This window comes from Indicator indicator, chromosome 1, assembly GCF_027791375.1.
Source record: "Indicator indicator isolate 239-I01 chromosome 1, UM_Iind_1.1, whole genome shotgun sequence".
NCBI classification, from domain to species: domain Eukaryota; kingdom Metazoa; phylum Chordata; class Aves; order Piciformes; family Indicatoridae; genus Indicator; species Indicator indicator.
In genome coordinates this window covers 86,950,148-86,967,900 of record NC_072010.1, presented here as the reverse complement: position 1 = coordinate 86,967,900, position 17,753 = coordinate 86,950,148, and positions in this window count along the sequence as shown.

The following is a 17,753-nucleotide window of genomic DNA, read 5'->3' as shown; positions in this document are numbered from 1 at the left end:
GAAGAAAAAAAACCCTGGAAGTTCTGTTTTCGCCTTTCCCCCCTCCCCCCGAAGTTATTCGGATCATTATTTGGCGGTGGGGGTGGTGTTTCTAATTTTAGTTATAGCAAGCTGTGAGATCAGCCCTGCTGTCCTTTCTCAAATTAGAATTTCCAGTGAGATGAGCAGCTAATCTATATTGGAATTTGTGGCTGTTGCACTCCTGTTACCCAGCTGAAACTTTCTGACCAGGTTTCTGCCGTTTTTCTCTGTTTTCTTCACCTGCTTTATGCCAGGCTATTCTTATGTACAGTGTGGTTGCAAAACTGTTTAGAAAGGAAGAACTTTTTACAACGGGTGAGATTGTGTGTTTTATCCTGGCAATTTCATTGCAGCTGAATTGTGTGAACAATATACGTAAAAATACATAACTTCTGCTGTGGAGGGTGCCATGTGCTGGACTGGTTGCTCATGAACTTAAAAACGCCTAAGTTCAGGGAGAGCTTAAAGGGAAAGGAAATGTATATGGAATGAGGCTTCCTACCCATCCATTTTTGAATAGGAAATATTTTTGATTAGGTCACAGAAGAGATATTTCTGAAACTAAATTACTTTCTTCCATACATGAGACTGCACCAGCTGTATCCTTGTTTATGTTGTACATGACATAAATCCACAGATCTTTCTTTCCAGCTTGATGCAGTACCTGCTTCTTCAGCATGTCTGTTTCTCTGCTGAAATGAAACAGTCAGTTAAGTTACTCTCTAAGCTTATGGCTGTTGATTGAAGCAATGATATTCAAGGTGGGGAAGTCCCGTGGTCGCCCTGAGGGACATATTAATAGGCTGTGGGAGACCTCTCCTGCTTGTGGGGTGGATGAATCAGGCCCTAAGACTATTGAGACTCCCAGCGTCCAAATACCCACCCTGTTTAAAAGCAGGATGAAAATTTCTCTGTGGAAGCAGTTGCCTGTTGGGGAAGTGCCCGTGGGAGAAGATGCTGAGTGTGTAGGCAACAGAACAAAACCTGAAAGCTAGCCTAAGGAAGATCACAAGTGCGTCCAGATCCTAAGTTGTAAAGAAGTGGGAAAATACGTGATTTATGGTGTCTTGACTAAATGAGGTGATTGGTGAGATGTTATTTTCATACATACTGTGAGTACTGCTAAATCATGGCTTTAGCAATTACCTAGGGGAGTTGACTGAGCAGGGAAATGCAGCAGCTGAAGTGACAGCATCAAGTGATTGAGGTGCTTCTCCTTCACCACTTCCACAGACCTACCTTGGAAAGCTTACAAGCAGAGAAGTTTTTAGAGGATTTCAGAAGATTGCTTTCTTTCTTGTGTGATAATATTTGGATAGAAAACAGCAGGGAGTGGGAATGGTCTTTCGTATGATAGCTTCTTTGTGCCATTAATGCTCTTATCCTGGGTTTGTTTGAATTGTTAGTTCGTGGGCATACCATGATTACTGCCTTTCAGTAAAGGTTTGATCTGTCCTCCCAAGACAGGCTTGGGAAAGTTCTCATAAACATTCTTTGGCTGATTTGTGATTTTTATAGTTGTTGCTGCTGGGGGTTCATTCCAGTATTTTGACCTGGAAGATGATGCAATAAGATGGCTCATTTGCAGATATAACTTGAAAAGACCACTGTGAGTCCCCATGAGGCAAGCTGTACCATTGATTAAAAAAGAGACTTGTGAGTCTCTTTTTTTGTTTTGTTTTGTTCTGTTTTGTTCCCATCCACAAGTATAATTTGAACCATAGCACAGGATCTTGGTTCGTGTCTGTATCTTAACATTAAGGTTATTTTATTTATAAGCGTGAAAAATTGTCTCCACTGTGTGTATGATGTGAGACACTCCACTGTGGCCTGCTGTATTTTAGGAATGGGCTCAAGACTACTTGAAGTAGCTCTTTCTACAAACATCTTTTCTTTTAGCTAAATTGGTTGAAATGTGCACTGTGCGTCTAAAAGGAGTTTAATTTATCAAGTTTATGGCAACTTATTTGTTGTTCATTTAAAGAATTTATCAGTTTCTCTAGCCTTATAGAGAAGCGAGTAAATAATACTGGGAAATTAATTTATGGGGTAACTGTGTATAAAGTGGTGGTTTGTTTTTTTTTTTCTTTCTGAAAAAGAAAGTGTCCCATTTTTTTAGTCAAATGACTAAAAGAGCTTTGTCACAGAATAAAAATCCCCTGAATTTCCCCTTTAATCCAGTTTCTTCTATTTTTGCTCTCTTATATATGACTACTTCTGTACCTATTCATAGTCTTCAAGAGAAATGAAAGTCTATTATTGGATATGTGAATTTCTTGAAAGTTTTTATGCTTCTTCTACAGAAAAAACTGAAAACTCAGCTTTTCTTGGTCAAGAGGGAAATGTGACATGCAGGCTGCCATTTCCTTTATAAGTAACCCTCTCAGGAGTGTTGAAATTAATCTGTTCTCTCTTTCTGGTTCTCTGTGTTAATCACTGATATCAGTAGCTGCTAATTGTACAGGAGGGCTGACAAGATGGAAAGTGACTGATGTGTACCGTGAAGGAAAAACAGAACACGTGGCTTGCATGTGGTATCTCTACCCATTCAAAAAGGTATTGAACAAATGCTGGTGTAGAATGTGGTAAAATACTTTGTGGTAGGGGGTTGGACTCGATGATCTCCTTGGTTCCCTTCCAACCCCTAACATCCTGTGATCCTGTGGTAGTGCTTGCTGTGTTCTTTACCTATCAGCTTAAAATATCCTGCCATTTTGCTTGGGTGGGATGGATCTTCAGTGTTTGAAGTTGGTAATTTTTTTAGTCTTGAAAGTAAAAGTGAAACCTTGATATCTCAAGAGGAAGATGCTTTACAGAGCTGTTTACTGCAACAGAGTGAGGAAATTTTACATGTCCCCCAGATAATAACTCAAGAGTTTGTATGTAACTGTTCTGTGTTGCTTTTGCTGCTGACCCTGACAGCAGCTGTAAAGCTGGAGTACTTTGTGCTACAACTATTCTTTACATTCCAGAATCCATGGGGAGCCAGGAGGAGCAAGGAAAAAACTTGAATAGTCCCCACTTGCCCAGACAGGAAAGGGAAGGCTGGAAAACTTGATAAGCCACAAAGCTTGTTCTACCTTCTATTAGGAGGGCAGGAATTAAGTAATCAAGGAACTGATTTTTAAGAACTGACAGGAATGAAACGTTCAGACTTTGTCATTGAAGCTCTGTTGACTTACAGTGCAAGTTTCCATTCCTCTATCAGGAATATTACTTTATTATGGGCCACTAGCCAGTAGGAAACTTTATTTGTGAGGTGGGTGGCTAGCATCTTAGATTTTCACAGACTCTTCAATTAATTTTTTGGAGAACAGTTTCTGGCCCATGTGAGCACAGGTGAGAAACGCTAAAATAAGGATCAGCTGCTGCAGAGCTCAGAGGAGCTCTTTGTTAGGCTGGGTGTGCAGGCAGACGCTTCTGCGGCACAGCGGTGGACAAACGGTTGCTTTCTCTCAGTGCTGCTTTTCAGAGTCCTGCGACCAGCAGTGAAACGAGAGCAGTGTGAGGGGCACATCATCAGCTTACCAGGATCTTGGCAGAGGAAATATGCATGTGTAATGGCCATTTAATAGTGTTTGTATAAAATACAAATGATGTCACATGTGGAGTGGGGAAAGAGAAAACCCTTCCCCAAGGAACTCAAGTCACAGTTTGGCCTTTTTTTTTTTTTTTTTAATGTAATTGTTGCTTTATGTATCTCCCTCTTGGGTAGTTAACTTTTGCAGTTGTACTGACACAGCTTTTATGGCTGCACCATGACCTGCATGGGGAGGGGGAAGTGATCTGGTTAGGGAGAGTGGCATAGAAGCACTGTAGCATAGTGCAAGGGACAGTGCAGGGAAGGAATTAATGGATTTTTCTCCCTGCAATGAGGAGAGAGAGCTTGCTGCTTAAGAGCTGGTGTTGCTGAATGAAAAGATGATGTTATTCCTCTTTTGGCAGTCAAAATAGATACTTCTTGTTTCTTTGAAGTTCTTGAACCTGCCTGTTCTATGACCTCCACCAGTGTCACATGTGAGGACCCTGGAAACACTATCACCTCGATCTTCACAGTGCTTCAGGTAATCTGAAGTCAGTGTGGGATTGCAAGCAGGAGGAGCGTTAGTGGTGTAGATGGGAGATACCCTGTAGGGTTTCTTTGAACCTAACATTTGCACAAGATTAAACTTGATGAAGTGCCAGAGCAAGTTGAGATTTGTCCATATTGGTGAGTGCACACAAGGCTTGCTTAGCATGTGGTAGCTAGTTTTGATTGTGCCCCTTGTGTAGGCAAGTTGTTGCCTTTTTGTTTGGTTAGTTGGGAAAAGCCTGTTTTTTTTCTGGAAACAGTGAAGGGAAAACTGTAGCTAGCTCTGCTTGCCCAGAAGTTTTGCAATATTTAACGAGGCAGGGCAACTGTTACTTTTCTCAGCTGAGAATCTGGAAGAGACTGTATGCGTCTGTCCTTCTGCACTCCCATCCCCACTCCTCCAATAGTATAACCACCCTTGGCAGCTTTGATTTTCCATTTTCAAGAAGTTGAGAGCCTCAGCACTCCATCTGTAGTGAAGTGCCGTGTGATTCAGCAGTTCTGATGTAGCCTGTGCCATTTCAGCCTCCTTTGATGGTTTTTCTGTCCTTTTTTTCTGCTCTATTTCCCAAGTGTAGACGTTGGCATGTCCATAAAAGGGTGAGAAAAAGAGGAGGCAGGGGTGTTTTTCTCCAGCTGGTCGACTGAACAATTGTAGGTTCTGCAAGTGGAATATGTGGACAAGGGGAATGGACCACAAAATGTCCACAATGTGCTGTCCCTAGATGGCATCTCCCCCTCTCACTGTTGGAGACAGACTAGTGGGCTAGGTGAACGTTGGTCTGATGCAGCAAAACATTTCTTCTGCCTGTGTTGTTCACTTAGTGTGGGGGAGTGCAGACCAGTTGTGCAAACTGGCTTTGCAGTAGCCAGATGGCTAAAATACTGGTCAATGTAAATATTATTTGTAGACGTTCTCAAAACTGATTGCCTTTTATTTGCAAAACATATTAAGGAAAAGCTGTTACTTCATTTTCATTGGAACAATTTGAATGGAGTAGCTATTTTTGTTCCTTCTTTACTCTGTGCTAATGGCATGATGTGTTTTCAGCTTGGGACATCAGTTCTTAGATGGCTTAGCCTCAGACTTTAGGTTTTATATTAGTTTAAGGATTTCTTGTCTAAATTGAGAATGTTGTTCAGAGCTTTTTGGAGAGACCAGTGAAGTGAAATAGAATATGTGTCTTACCCTTCAGATTTCACAGAGAGTGTTTCCTCTAATACTGGTTGGTGTCAGTGACTTTTCGAAGCTGGGTGACAGAAGTCAGCTTAACACTTACCTACTCAGTGACTGAAAAAGATATTTAAAATGTTTAACTTAAGGCAACTGTTCTGGGAAATTTAGGCACTAATGTGTTTGAGTGAAGCTTTTCAAAATTTTAGCATTTTCCTTTTTTTTTTCTCCTAATGGCTAGAAGCTCTTGTATCTCTGCCACACAGTTATGTGAGAAGCAGATAGAATAAAACCAGGTTTCTAAATGCCTTTCTGCATGTAGGCTTTCTGATCTTTAATGAAAAATGAGCTTATAGGGTTTCTTTGTTATATCCAGCCGACTCTTTATTTTCACATACTTACGGAGGCCTCTAAAGCATTAAGTTCCTAATCTCCTGTCAAATTTGACTGAAATTAGCCAAAGGGGTTCAAAAGTTCTATAGGGAAAGAAGGACATTCATGCATGCATACAGGATATGGTTGCATAAATCTCATTTCATGCTAGGAACATATGCAACAGAACAGAAAGCCCTTTACTGTACTGCATTTCATGCTCTAGTGGAGTTCTGCATCGTCTGTGGCATGAATAGCAATTCATGATCCTGGAGGCTGATCTGGGTTTGGTGTGGTCAGTGCAACAAGGAAAAGATATCAATGGACAAGACAGCAGGTCCTGCTTACAGTATGCCTTACTCTAGAGGATTTCCAGTTTTATGCTGAAGCAAGTATCAAGCTTCCTATTTTATCCCTGCCGCAGCATGGGGCAGTTTGGTTATGGAAGAGCAAATCTGTGCCACAAGAATCCATCACTCTGCTGTGACTCATGGGGAGGAGAGCCCTGTGTTGTCTCAGGGCATAATCTTATCTCCTGATTAGATAAGGTGGAGACACTCACACATACAGCCCTGGGCACATCTAACGCTCAGCAAAGATCAGGTAGGGTAGAACGGCTAATCTCTTTAAAAATACTCCAGTCCTGAAGAAACTTCTGTTCATTTTGTTGTAGCATTTCAGGACTGCTGAAACTGAGCACCAAACAGGCAAAACAGACAATGCTTCACTTACAGCAAACCAGGCTTGCCTTAGAAAGGAACAAATCAAAGTGGTGGAGGGAGCTGATGACATACAGCAGAAGGTACTGTGTGAAGCCCTTGCTGCAGCAGAACCAGGATGTATGTCTGCAGTCTACCCTGCAGAAAAGTTGCCTGAATGCCTGCTGGCTCTCAGCTGGGCTCATAGCCATTTTAGCCACTACAAGGCAGCCCTAGCAGGAGGGCTGTGAGACTTTGAAAGAGTGTGTGTGGGTGGGGTGAAAAGTGAATTTGACTCCCTTCAGTTTTAGTGGTGACCTTGGAAGAAGAAAAGGGGGGGAAACCCCAGGAAAATGGAAAAACCCAACCAAAATGGTGATACATAAGCTTTCTTTTTTTGGGGAGGAAGTGGGTTGTGTTTGAATTCAAGGAGGATTGAAGTCTGGAAGTTCTAAATGGGTTTCTCTGTGTAGCACTGAGTAAAGCATATAAGCGATCCCATCATTTCCTACTGACTAATTTAGGCAGCTTTCCTCCCAGACAGATGGCAATTGAAGATTACCATCACAGATAATTAGCTTTCCTTAGGTATAGGTAAGGAAACTAAGGTGTACAATTCAGGGCTTTAAACTTCATCATAGCACGAATATCCACTAAAAGTTAGCACTGCAATATGTGTTGTTGTAGTGTCATTTCATAGTTCTTCCTGCACAGAAATATCTGAATGTACTTTTGTGAACTTTTCCATGAGAAGCTGAGGTCCCTTACAGCAGCTAACAACTGCTCTGTGACCAGTCCCAGTTTGGGGTTTGTTTTGGTCTTTTAGCACACTCCTTTGTCGTGCCTTTTTGTTGTGAATTTGATTTCAGCTTTGTCTAAGGAAGATGCTCTGAATGCTGCAGTCAGATACACCTACATCTTTGCTTGTTGCCATTGGAAAACTTCATTACCTTACAACCTATTTTTTTTTTCTAAACCACATGCAGACTTATCAGTAACCTTTCCTATTCAGAAAAGATGTCAGTTATGACTTTGTCTTGTATTAAATGTTCTTCAGGACTACAATTTGCAGCTGTGCTATGCATCTCATAGCTCTCAAAATCCTCAGGTTATGTACTGTTTGGATACTGTATGTATGTGGTAATTTTTTCTATATTGACATTTGAGAAACGAAGCAAAGCATTAAAAGCCTCTCAGAGATCAGATACAACCTCTGTTGCAACCTGTAAGAGAGTTCTTTGTTAGCTCAAAAAACACTTTACCTCCAGAAAGCATTCTCATAGTTATGAAATTGCTAATTAGAGCTTTTCTTTTTATTTTTCCTATTGTAAATTATGTCTTTGGAGCTTTAGTGCAGTGTATAAAGGAGGCTTTTGAAAATAGTCATAATATTTATCATATCCAAGGTTTTCCAGTTTGTTACAGTCAGTCTGGGTTTGGCTTTCTTGTTATTAGCAGTTAAGGTGTATATTTCAAGATCCAAAGGCAACATGGATGTATTGCTTGGACTGCTGAATTGAGAGCAGTGGTGGAGGTACAAGGCATTAAAGTTATCAGAGAAGCTGCTTATACTGTTGGTGTCCTGCACTTTTCTTCTGAGCTGGCAGGATGGATTCCCTGGAAAAATTCCAAGAATTAGTAATAGTGTGGGGTGCTACCACTTATCTTCATTTTCCTCCCTGAATTAATTTAGCTTTACACTTTTCACTGACTTGTTTAGCTGCATTCCTGAGAATCCCAGAGCTCTCCATTGGCACACATGCATGGCAGCAGATTGACTTGCAGAATCTGCTGCTGGGGTAAATTCACCTCAAACACCTGGAGGTTTTTTGGAGTGTTTGGTGTGAGTTTGTTGTTTGTTTGGGTTTGCTAGTTTGATGGTTTTTTTTTTTTAAGCAGTTGAGGCAAGGTAGGGAGCAACACAGCAAAAAGCAGTGAACATGATGTGTTCAGGCCTCTTAGTACTGACCTGCTTTGCATGTTATTGAAATGAAAATTAAACTGTTCAGGTTTGAATGCTGATAGGAGCACCTGCACACATATTTGCTGAGCCTCTTAATCCACACAAACCTGCATAATGCGACTTGCTGCTTTTAAAAATATGGGGACTAAAAATTCCAATTAAAAAAAGCTGTGGCATCATATGAGGGAGGCAGACTGTACATATTTGGACTTAATCATGGCTGGGGCTTGCTGCTGTGAAAGCTAGTCACACAAAAAGCACCCATGTCTCTTTAGGGACAAACTCTGAGGAAGTGCTCTGATTTACTTGGAACTTACTGGAGCATTTCTTTCTCCAGATGCTGGTAGTGAAACAAGTAAATTAGCCATCTTGGTTGTCTTTAAAAAAAAAAATTCTCTCTGTCCTTGAGAGTCTTAATTTCACTTGTGTTTGGTATTTTTTTTTTTTTTTTGTATATGTGATTTTTATCTTAGCCTAGTTGAGATTATTTCCCCCAAGCTGACTGTTAGATTTAGTTTCATAATTCCCAGCCATTTTTGTGAGAGCTGGGGTTAAAAACACTAGCTCCAAATCAACCAGAGCTAGATGGCAGATATCCTAGGCATTATTAGAAGACAAAGTGTGCCTTGTTTTAGGGTGAATGTAATGCTGTAGTGAATGTGCACCTATAATACAATAAAACTCTTTGGTTGGACCTTTAAATATTTAGATTGATCATGATTTCTAGAAGGGAAAAAACGGTAAGCTCATCTGGTTTGTAACTGAACTCTTCAGAAGCCTGACTAGTTCGGTTATTTCCAGCCTGCTCTCCTTCTACTTTTTTCCATCCTTTCTGTGGGAAACCTAAGAAGGATTATTTGTTTGACCTCAAGCCTCTGACTCTGGAGGCAGTCATGGACAAAGAACAGCAGGTGTGAATAAGTAACTGATGTTGTGGTGGGATGTATGTGTTTATATTAACCATTTTCTGTTAAGGCAGAAAAGCATTGTGTAGTATGTCTGTCCTTTTTTTTTTTTTTTTTTTTAAATAAAGGAGATGAAGAAGCAATACTCAATCATGATGCTCTCCTTCAGGAAGGGCAGTTCAAGCTGGCAGTTTCAGTTATGCAAGTGAAGGTATGGGGAGCAAATGAGCTCTGACTGCCAGAACATGTTGCTCCACTTGTTTATATTCCAGTCTTTCTGGAAGACAAGCTGAAGGGAGATGGGAAGCACAGGCTGAGAAGGAACAGTGTTCACCACAGTACACAGGAGAAGCTGTGTGGATGGCTAGCACCTGTTCTCTGTGTATTTTATTCTAGCCTGTATCATACTGACACCTGTGATGTGGAATATAAATAGCAGCCTAGCTTAGGCTGGCTAAAGCTTTAAAGGTTAATCTGGAAGAGTACAACAGGGTTGGAAGAAATCTTTCAGCTAAGACTGCATTACTGAATTAGTGATTTTTTTTTTTTTTTTTAATGTGTATCTAGAGCTGGATTTGTGATGTTTGTTTTGATTAAAGCTTTGGGAGTTAAGGAACTGGAGGTGCTTGTGCTCAGCTCACACCTGCTTTGGACTTTGCATGCCCAGGTTAGGATTTGTCTGAAACCAAAGTAGTTGGTTTTGTACTGCACTGTCTCAGTGGCTGCTGGGCATGGCAGTGACTACTGGTCTGTGTGTGTGTGTTCAAGTGCACTGGAGGAGGAAAAAAGATACACACACTCAAAAGCTGCATATGTTGGGGGGAGGCATGTGGAGGGACAGGACAGGGTAAGCAATGGAATTGTTTCCCAACTCTGTGCACCTTTTTGTAAATTAACTGCTTCCTTCTAGTCTTCATCTCAAGGCACAAAGGCAGGCAAGAAGTTGAGGCTCTGGACTTGATCTTTTTCTTGATTGGAATTTTAAGGCAAGTTTTCTGGAAATTTGTGATACTTAGAGGGCACCAGGAGAATCCAGTAGTTATTCTTTTCCTCGAAGCAACAGTTTGGGATTTGGATCTTAATGGGGCTGACTTAAGCTCAAGTTAGCAGTGTTTGTGCCACAAAAAGTTTGTTTAGGCTGGGAAAGACCTTTAATATCAAGTGCAAACGTTAACCTACATTACCAAATCCACTGCTAAAGCCCCAAGCTGTTTTAGAACATGAGGGAATATTGTTTACTGTGTTGGAGGACAAAAATAATCAACACTAAAATTCATTAGCTGAGAAATACAACCCCAGATTTTTTTTTATTTTCACACTTGCAGGCTTGATTGTGTGTACACCGTGCAATGGAGCTTGCTGTCACTTTGAGCTGGTGCCAGGCATCCACACTTCACTGTGATAATCTAAGCTAAAATACTGGCTTGGTTCTTAAGGGTGGCATAGCAACCCTGTGGTAGCCCCAAGCTGGAGGTAACATGTTCTGTCTCTCTGCAGGGCTAATTTACTGAGCATTGGACAGTTGCACCAAATGCTGCTGCTAGTTGAGGGCCTTCGTGGTGTTAGCTAATGTGTGTGCTCCACCATTTTGCTCATGGTGGTTTTTTTGGCAGGATGCACTGGCTGATGCTTTGTACTCTGTGGAGCTAGTATTTGGTGTCAGTATAAGTGACATTAACTTTTGCATTGATAGGCTCAAAAGTGATGTGTCTGTGAAGCAACGTGCATCATCGATTGTGCTGCCTCTGAGGCCAGGGTCACAGCAGGTTTTTGCAATGTAAAGGGGGAGTGTTTAAGCTTTAAAAAGCTTGTAGTAACTTGACCTAGGTATGTACGTGTGTCTTCTTGCTATCTAGGAAACAGTCTTGAGCACATGCAAATTCTCTTTCCCCTTTATTCTGCCCTGGTGATGCCACATCTGGAGTATTGTTCTGGGCTTCTGAGTTCAAGAGACACTAGAGATACGCTAGAGAGTGTCCAACAGGTTATGAGGATGATTAAGGGACTGGAACATCTGATGAGGAAAGGCTGAGAGACATGGGACTGGAAAAGAGACTGAGAGGAGATCTTATGAATGTTTATAAGTATTTGAAGGGTGGGTGTCAAGAAGAAGGGGGTAATCTTTTTTCAGTGATGCTCTTTGATAGGACAAGGGGCAATGGACACAAACTGGAACACAGGAAGTTCCACCTCAACAGGAGAAAAAAATTCTCTGCTGTGAGGGTGCTGGAGCACTGGAACAGGCTGCCCAGAGAGGTTGTGGAGTCTGCTTCTTTGGAGATTTTCCATGTTTGCCTAGATGCACTCCTGTGTGACCTGCTCTAGGTGATCATTGCTTTGGCAGGGGGGTTAGATTGGATGATCTCTGGAGGTGTCTTCCAACCCTACCATTCCATGATTTTTTTTTTTTGCTCTGGACTTTTCTTTTTTTTCTGTTTCTGCTCCTACTGTGGGGCACTTGTAAAAGTTGCTGTGTGCTCAGGCAGAGGTGGGTAATTGGAGTGGACAAGGAACTTGGACCACTGAACAAATGGTACTGTACTAGATAAAAAGTAGATAAGAATAAAAGAGTCTAAGTGTGGTGATAAGACTGTAAAAGTAGGTCAGGACCTGCAGGCTTGTTTCAGGTTTTGTATTGCTGTGTCTTGTGGTATGGAAGTTCCACCACTAGCACGATGAATAAAGAGAGGGAGAAAAGGTCAAAGATGGGCACATCTCTAGTCTACATCTCTCCCCGGTAGGTTAATGTCAGCAGAGGCTACATTTCTGACTGTCGTAGCTGACAAAGAACAAAGGTGGACTAAATATACTAAAAATCATTACCTCTGTGATGCTAAATCTACTCAACATCATTGCTTGCTGTTGACTACTTGGAGAAAAGGCTGTCTTGTAGTTTCACAGATTCACAGATTGGACTGTGTTGGAAGGGACCCTCAAAGGTCATGTCCAACCCTGCTGCAGTCAGCATGGCCACCTCCAACTAGATCAGGCTCCCCCTGGTGACATCAAGTCTGGTCTTGAATGTCTCTAGGGACAGGGCCTCAGCTGCATCTTTGGGCAACCTGTACCAGCATTTCACCACTCTCATTGTAAAGAACTTCCTTCTTATGTCCAATCTAAATCTACCCTGCTCCAGTTTAAAACCATTGCCCCTCATTTTGTTGCTACAAGCCCTTCTAAACAGTCCCTTCCTGGCCTTCTTGTGGGTCCCCTTCAGATACTGAAATGCAGTTGTAAGATCTCACTGAAGCCTTCTCTGCTCCAGGCTCAATGACCCCACCTCTGACAGCCTGTCTTTGTAGGAGGGTGCCCCAGCAGGTCTATGCCTTTCTTGTGTTAGGGATCCCATAGCTGGACACCATACTCCAAGTGAGGATTCACCAGAGTAGAGTGGCAGAATCACCTCTCTCAGCCTGCTGACCATGCTGCTTTTGATGCAGCCCAGGATGTGGCCGGCCTTCTGGGCTGCAAGTGCACATTGCTTTTCAAGTCTTCTGCAGTAAGAGTAAGGGGAAATGTTTGGAGAAACATAAGAAACCTTCCTTAATGAAGAGAAGCTGCCTCTGGAAAAAAGCCATCCTTTTCCCCCAGTTATCAGGGAATTTCTTCCAATGAAGTAACTTACCACTTCAAAATTAGGTCGCTGCTGTTGGAGTTAGAAATGTAATTTTAATTCAGGGCCAATTTGCTAGGATAATCCAATATATCTACCTTCCTCATTTAAACTTAATATTTCTGAGGACTCCTTTCTTATTAAACTAAAATCAAAAGGATGATTCGAAATTAAGACAATGTAGGAGTGTGGGGGGGAAGCACTAGACTGGCTCAGTACTTCTAAGACTGCTACAGGGCTATTTCTTTGTCTGCTACAGCATTTCCTTTGTGAAAAGGTGGAGAATTAATGAACTGTGCATGTATTTAGAGAAAGAACTGGAAGGGTTAATGATTAATAGTGTGTAGATTTGTCAGAAGAAATACAGGTGTGTGCCAGACTGTGCTAATGTTTTGAGACAAATGATGACATGAGAAAATTCCCTCCTTGGTTGTCTTTTTGCTGCATAGTTGTTCCACCAGGCACGCTCTATCTCTTAACCAAAAGGAAGCAGTGCTGTGGGACTGGTGATGCACAAGCAAGCCCTCAAAATACTGACTGCATTTAAAAAGTCCTGATGTTTCTTTTAAAACTTTTTAGTAGGTTTTTGTGTGCTTTTTCTGCTGTCACTTTAAATTTTAAGGTCTGCTCAAGGCCCATTTTCAAGCTCACTTCCCTTCCTCCCCCACAACTACAAGGGCTAAGAATTTGATATCTGAGTAAGCTGAAACTTTCCTGCTGACAGTTGTAGCAGCAAGAAGTTAAACTGTCACAAGGCTAGGTATGGAGGTAAGATTGTTTTAAGATGAGTGGTGTTTAATTTATAGTTACCAATTCTTGGGTGTAAATACTTATTAACACTCAAAGGTGCCTTACCAAATAAGTGGAACAAATGGAAAAGCCTTCTGCCTTGTATTACCAGCAACCCAATTTTAAGGAAGAAAGCAAAAGGAAGGCTTACAAGCATTACACAAAAAGGTTATCGTGGTGTGGTCCTGCGATTGCCCAATCCAGCAGCTGCAGTTTCCTGCATGATTATTTTATTCTGTGGCACGGCTGAATCAACTGCATATGTAAGTTCAAAGATAAACAGAGGATATGAGACAGTGGTTCCTATCAGATACCACACTTAACCAAAGTAGCAGAATAAAAACTACTTGTAAGTAAAGGTGCAGCTCTGACCAGGCTGTTGGTTCTCTACCGCTACCAAGGGAAGAAAAGATGACCCTCTGGTCTTCTCTAACTCATTTGTCATATAACCAAATGTGGTATATGTGGTGGATTGGTGGGAGCTGGAGTGGACCAATCTGCCCATAGGAGATGCAGGCTGATCTCTTATTACTGTAACAGAATCCATCTTGTCTAATTCTGTGATTGTAGCTCTGCCTAGGTAGGGGGTGGGAAGTCGAACACTGGAAGTTAGCTTAGATTCCTGTTTAAAAATACCAATCAATTTTTTTACAACACTTATGCATCCTGCTGCTTGATTGCTTGCTTTCAGAAAACTGACCAGCTAATGCCATGAACATCTGGTGTTGGCGTGGGATGTGCCTCACCCCTTTCTTTGTGAGAATCACTATAAGGGTTTGGAAAGAGGAGGGGATTGAATAGTTGAGTTCCAGCTTTGTCTTCCTTGTTCTGCTTAACTGTGACTGATTTTGACCTAAGGACACAATGACCTCTGTCAGGTTGATGGGTTTACATCAAGATGCTGAGTCTTCTGTTGCGGTTAAGCTGGAACAGAACTGTCATTTTACATCTGAACTGTGTCTTTTCAATTGTCTGTTTTCTTGGATCTCTGTGGGAATTTTCTGGTATGATACTTGCACAGGAGGAGTTTGTTTTCTTTTGATTAACTTTCTCCAACACTCAGCTGTTTTAGAATAAGGGAGAGCTGGGAAATGCTGTCGGCATTTAAAATACACCTAGAGTAATTTCTCCTGTGAACAAGGCAATGGTTCTGTTTACTAAACCAGGTTAAGAAAGTCTTTAGTAAAAAGACCATCTTTTTTTGATCACAGAACTTTCTCTTCAAAGCACTGAATGAAGCCAGGCACTGAGGGGTGAGATAGTGAGACCACACTTGTATAAGGAAAGACCGTGTTTTGTTCCAAAGAGCTGAGCTTGATACACCTTTAATGATGTTACATACTCATATATGTGCCAAGCTGAATGTCCTACATAACATGCTGCAAGATTTTTTGTGATCCTGTTTGAAGAATGAGGTTGACTTCTATTCTCTTATTTTAATGACATTTTTGCAGGCTGTGTGCATGTCTTTTTGCAAACACTTTACAAACAAAACGATCTTTTTTTTTTCCCTCCCTTCCCCTCCTATATTATGAATACTATTATAGTATTTTTGCTTCTAAAAGATCATTTGTGGCCAGCTTTGCCTTCTCTTTACTGTGATTTGTAGCTTGGTCTGACTCTTCAGCAAGGTTCTCTTTTGCATTGCAGTCAGCAAAATTAGCAATTTAATCAGCTGTTAATTTAGCAGCTTGATCTGAAGAGATGTTTCATTATGTTCTGTTTAACTGCAGTTGGCACTGATTGAATTAGGGAGTAAAAAGTAAACAGTTGACTTCCACTTCAGAGGGATATTTTAGCAAACTTTTTCAAAGCAAGAGAGGGTAAAAATACAATGAAATAAAAAAAAGTGCAGTGTTATCTTTTTGAAGTAAATCATAGAATCATTGAGGTTTGAAAAGACTTGTAAGATCATTGAGCCCAACTGTTAACTTAGCACTGCCAAGTCCACCACTAAACCCTGTCTCTCGGCACTTACTTCTACATATCTATGAAATACCTCCAGGGATGGTGACTCAACCACTTCCCTGGGCAGCCTGTTCAAATGCTTGATAACCCTTTTGATGAAGAATTTTTTCCTAATATGCGATCTAAACCTCTTCTTGTGTAACTTGAGACTATTTCCTCTTGTTCCTATTGTTCCTATTGTTACTATTGTTACTATTGTTACTATTATCTACCTCTTGTTACTTGGGAGAAAAGACCAACCCACACCTCACTACAACCTCTTTCAGGTAGTTGTAGAGAGCAATAAGATCTTCCCTGAGCCTCCTTTTCACCAGGCTCAACATCCCCAGTTCCCTTAGATGTTCTTCATAAGGCTTGAGCTTCAGGCCCTTCATCAGCTTTGTTGCCCATCTCTGGACACACTCCAGCACCTCAATGTCCTTGTTGTGAGGGACCCAAAACATACCACAGTATTCAAGATGTGACCTTACCAGTGCTGAGTACAGGGGCATGATCACTTGCCTGCTCCTGTTGGCCACACTGTTCTTGATCCTGGCCAGGATGCTGCTGGTCTTCTTGGCCACCTGAGCATGCTACTGGCTCACATTCACATGGCTGTTGACCAGCAGCTCCAGGTCTTGCTCTGCTGGGCAGCTTTCCAGTCACTCTGCCCAAAGCCCGGAGCGTTGCATGAGGTTGTTGTGACCGAAGTGCAGGACCCGGCAATTGGTCTTGTTGAATCTTGTAGAATTGACCTCAGCCCATCAATCCAGTCTGTCCAGATTCCTCTATAGAACCTACCTACCCTGAAGCAGATCAACATTCCCCTCCAGCTTGGTGTCATCTGCAAATATACTGAGGGTGCACTCAACCCCCTTGTCAAGATCGCTGATAAAGATATTAATGAGAATGGGCCCCACTACTGAGCCTTGGGGAACACCACTTGTGACTGCCTGACACCTGGATTTACCTCCATTCAGCCACAACCTTTGGGCTTGGCCATCCAGACGGTTTTTAACTCAGCAGTGTCCACCTATCCAAGCTGTGAGCAGTTAGTTTCTCCAGGAGAATGCTGTGGGACAGTGTCAAAGACTAGGTAGACAACATTGACAGCTTTTCTCTCATCCACTAAGTGAGTCACCTTGTCATAGAAAAAGATCAGGTTAGTCAAGCAGGACCTGCTTTTTGTAAACCCATGCTGACTGGGCCTGATCACCGCTACATGCCATGTGATGGCACTCAAGGTGATGAGCCAGATGCTGTTGATGACACTTGACTAAACCCATTTTTGTTCTTTAATTTTTTGGAAAAGAACCTTTTAAAAAATCATGGCAAAAAATTTGGAGACTGTCAAAAATCTGCAGGGACCCTTCAAGAACAGTTGGAGATGTAAGGAAGGCAGCGTTGCTTCCCAAAGAGGCATGAAAGGTTGACATTGAAACAGCTGCAGCCTAGGAGTGTTTCATTCAGGTCACAGCAGGACAGCCTGGAGGGTATGCTGAAGGCTGATAGAATATAGCTTGATGGTTGCATGGCTCTGTTACTTGTAGATGCTGTTACGAAGCCCCACCTTTACCCCACTATTAAATTCCTGTGAAGGATATGGGGGGAGGGGAGGGGAAATAAATAAGGAAGTAGTGGCTTGTTGTACTCAAGTCCTTGTAACAGTTCACTGTCAGGTATTTCTTCAGGGTGCAACTTTGTGAGGGACAGTAGTTTTGTTTCTCCATTTCTAATAACCAAATGCAGATGTCTCTAGTAGTTTCGTGGCCTCTGCAGGCATGCTGTTCGGATGTACTGGCATAAAGAATATTGCTGTAAATCACTTGGACTGTATCTGCCTTGAGTTTTTATTGCTTTAGAGCTGTTTGACTGACACAGGCCTAAATTAACAGCAACTCTTAAATGTTCTAAGCAACATGAAATTAAAAAAAAAAAAAGAAGAACCCTCCCCAACAACCAAGCAAAAAGCAATCAAAAAAAATTAACCAACTCCTTCCCAAGCAACCAAAACCCTATAAAGCCACTGGTTCTGCTCTTGGAAAGTGCAGAGGTGTTTTTGCAAAGAGCTTGTTTTGCTGGCCAGCTGTTTATTACTTCCAGTTTAAAATACAGATATGCAAGTAGATGTTTAAGCTTTGCGTGCATTGAACCTGCTTACCGTAATCAGGGGAGAAGAGAGTGGAACGATACAGCTGT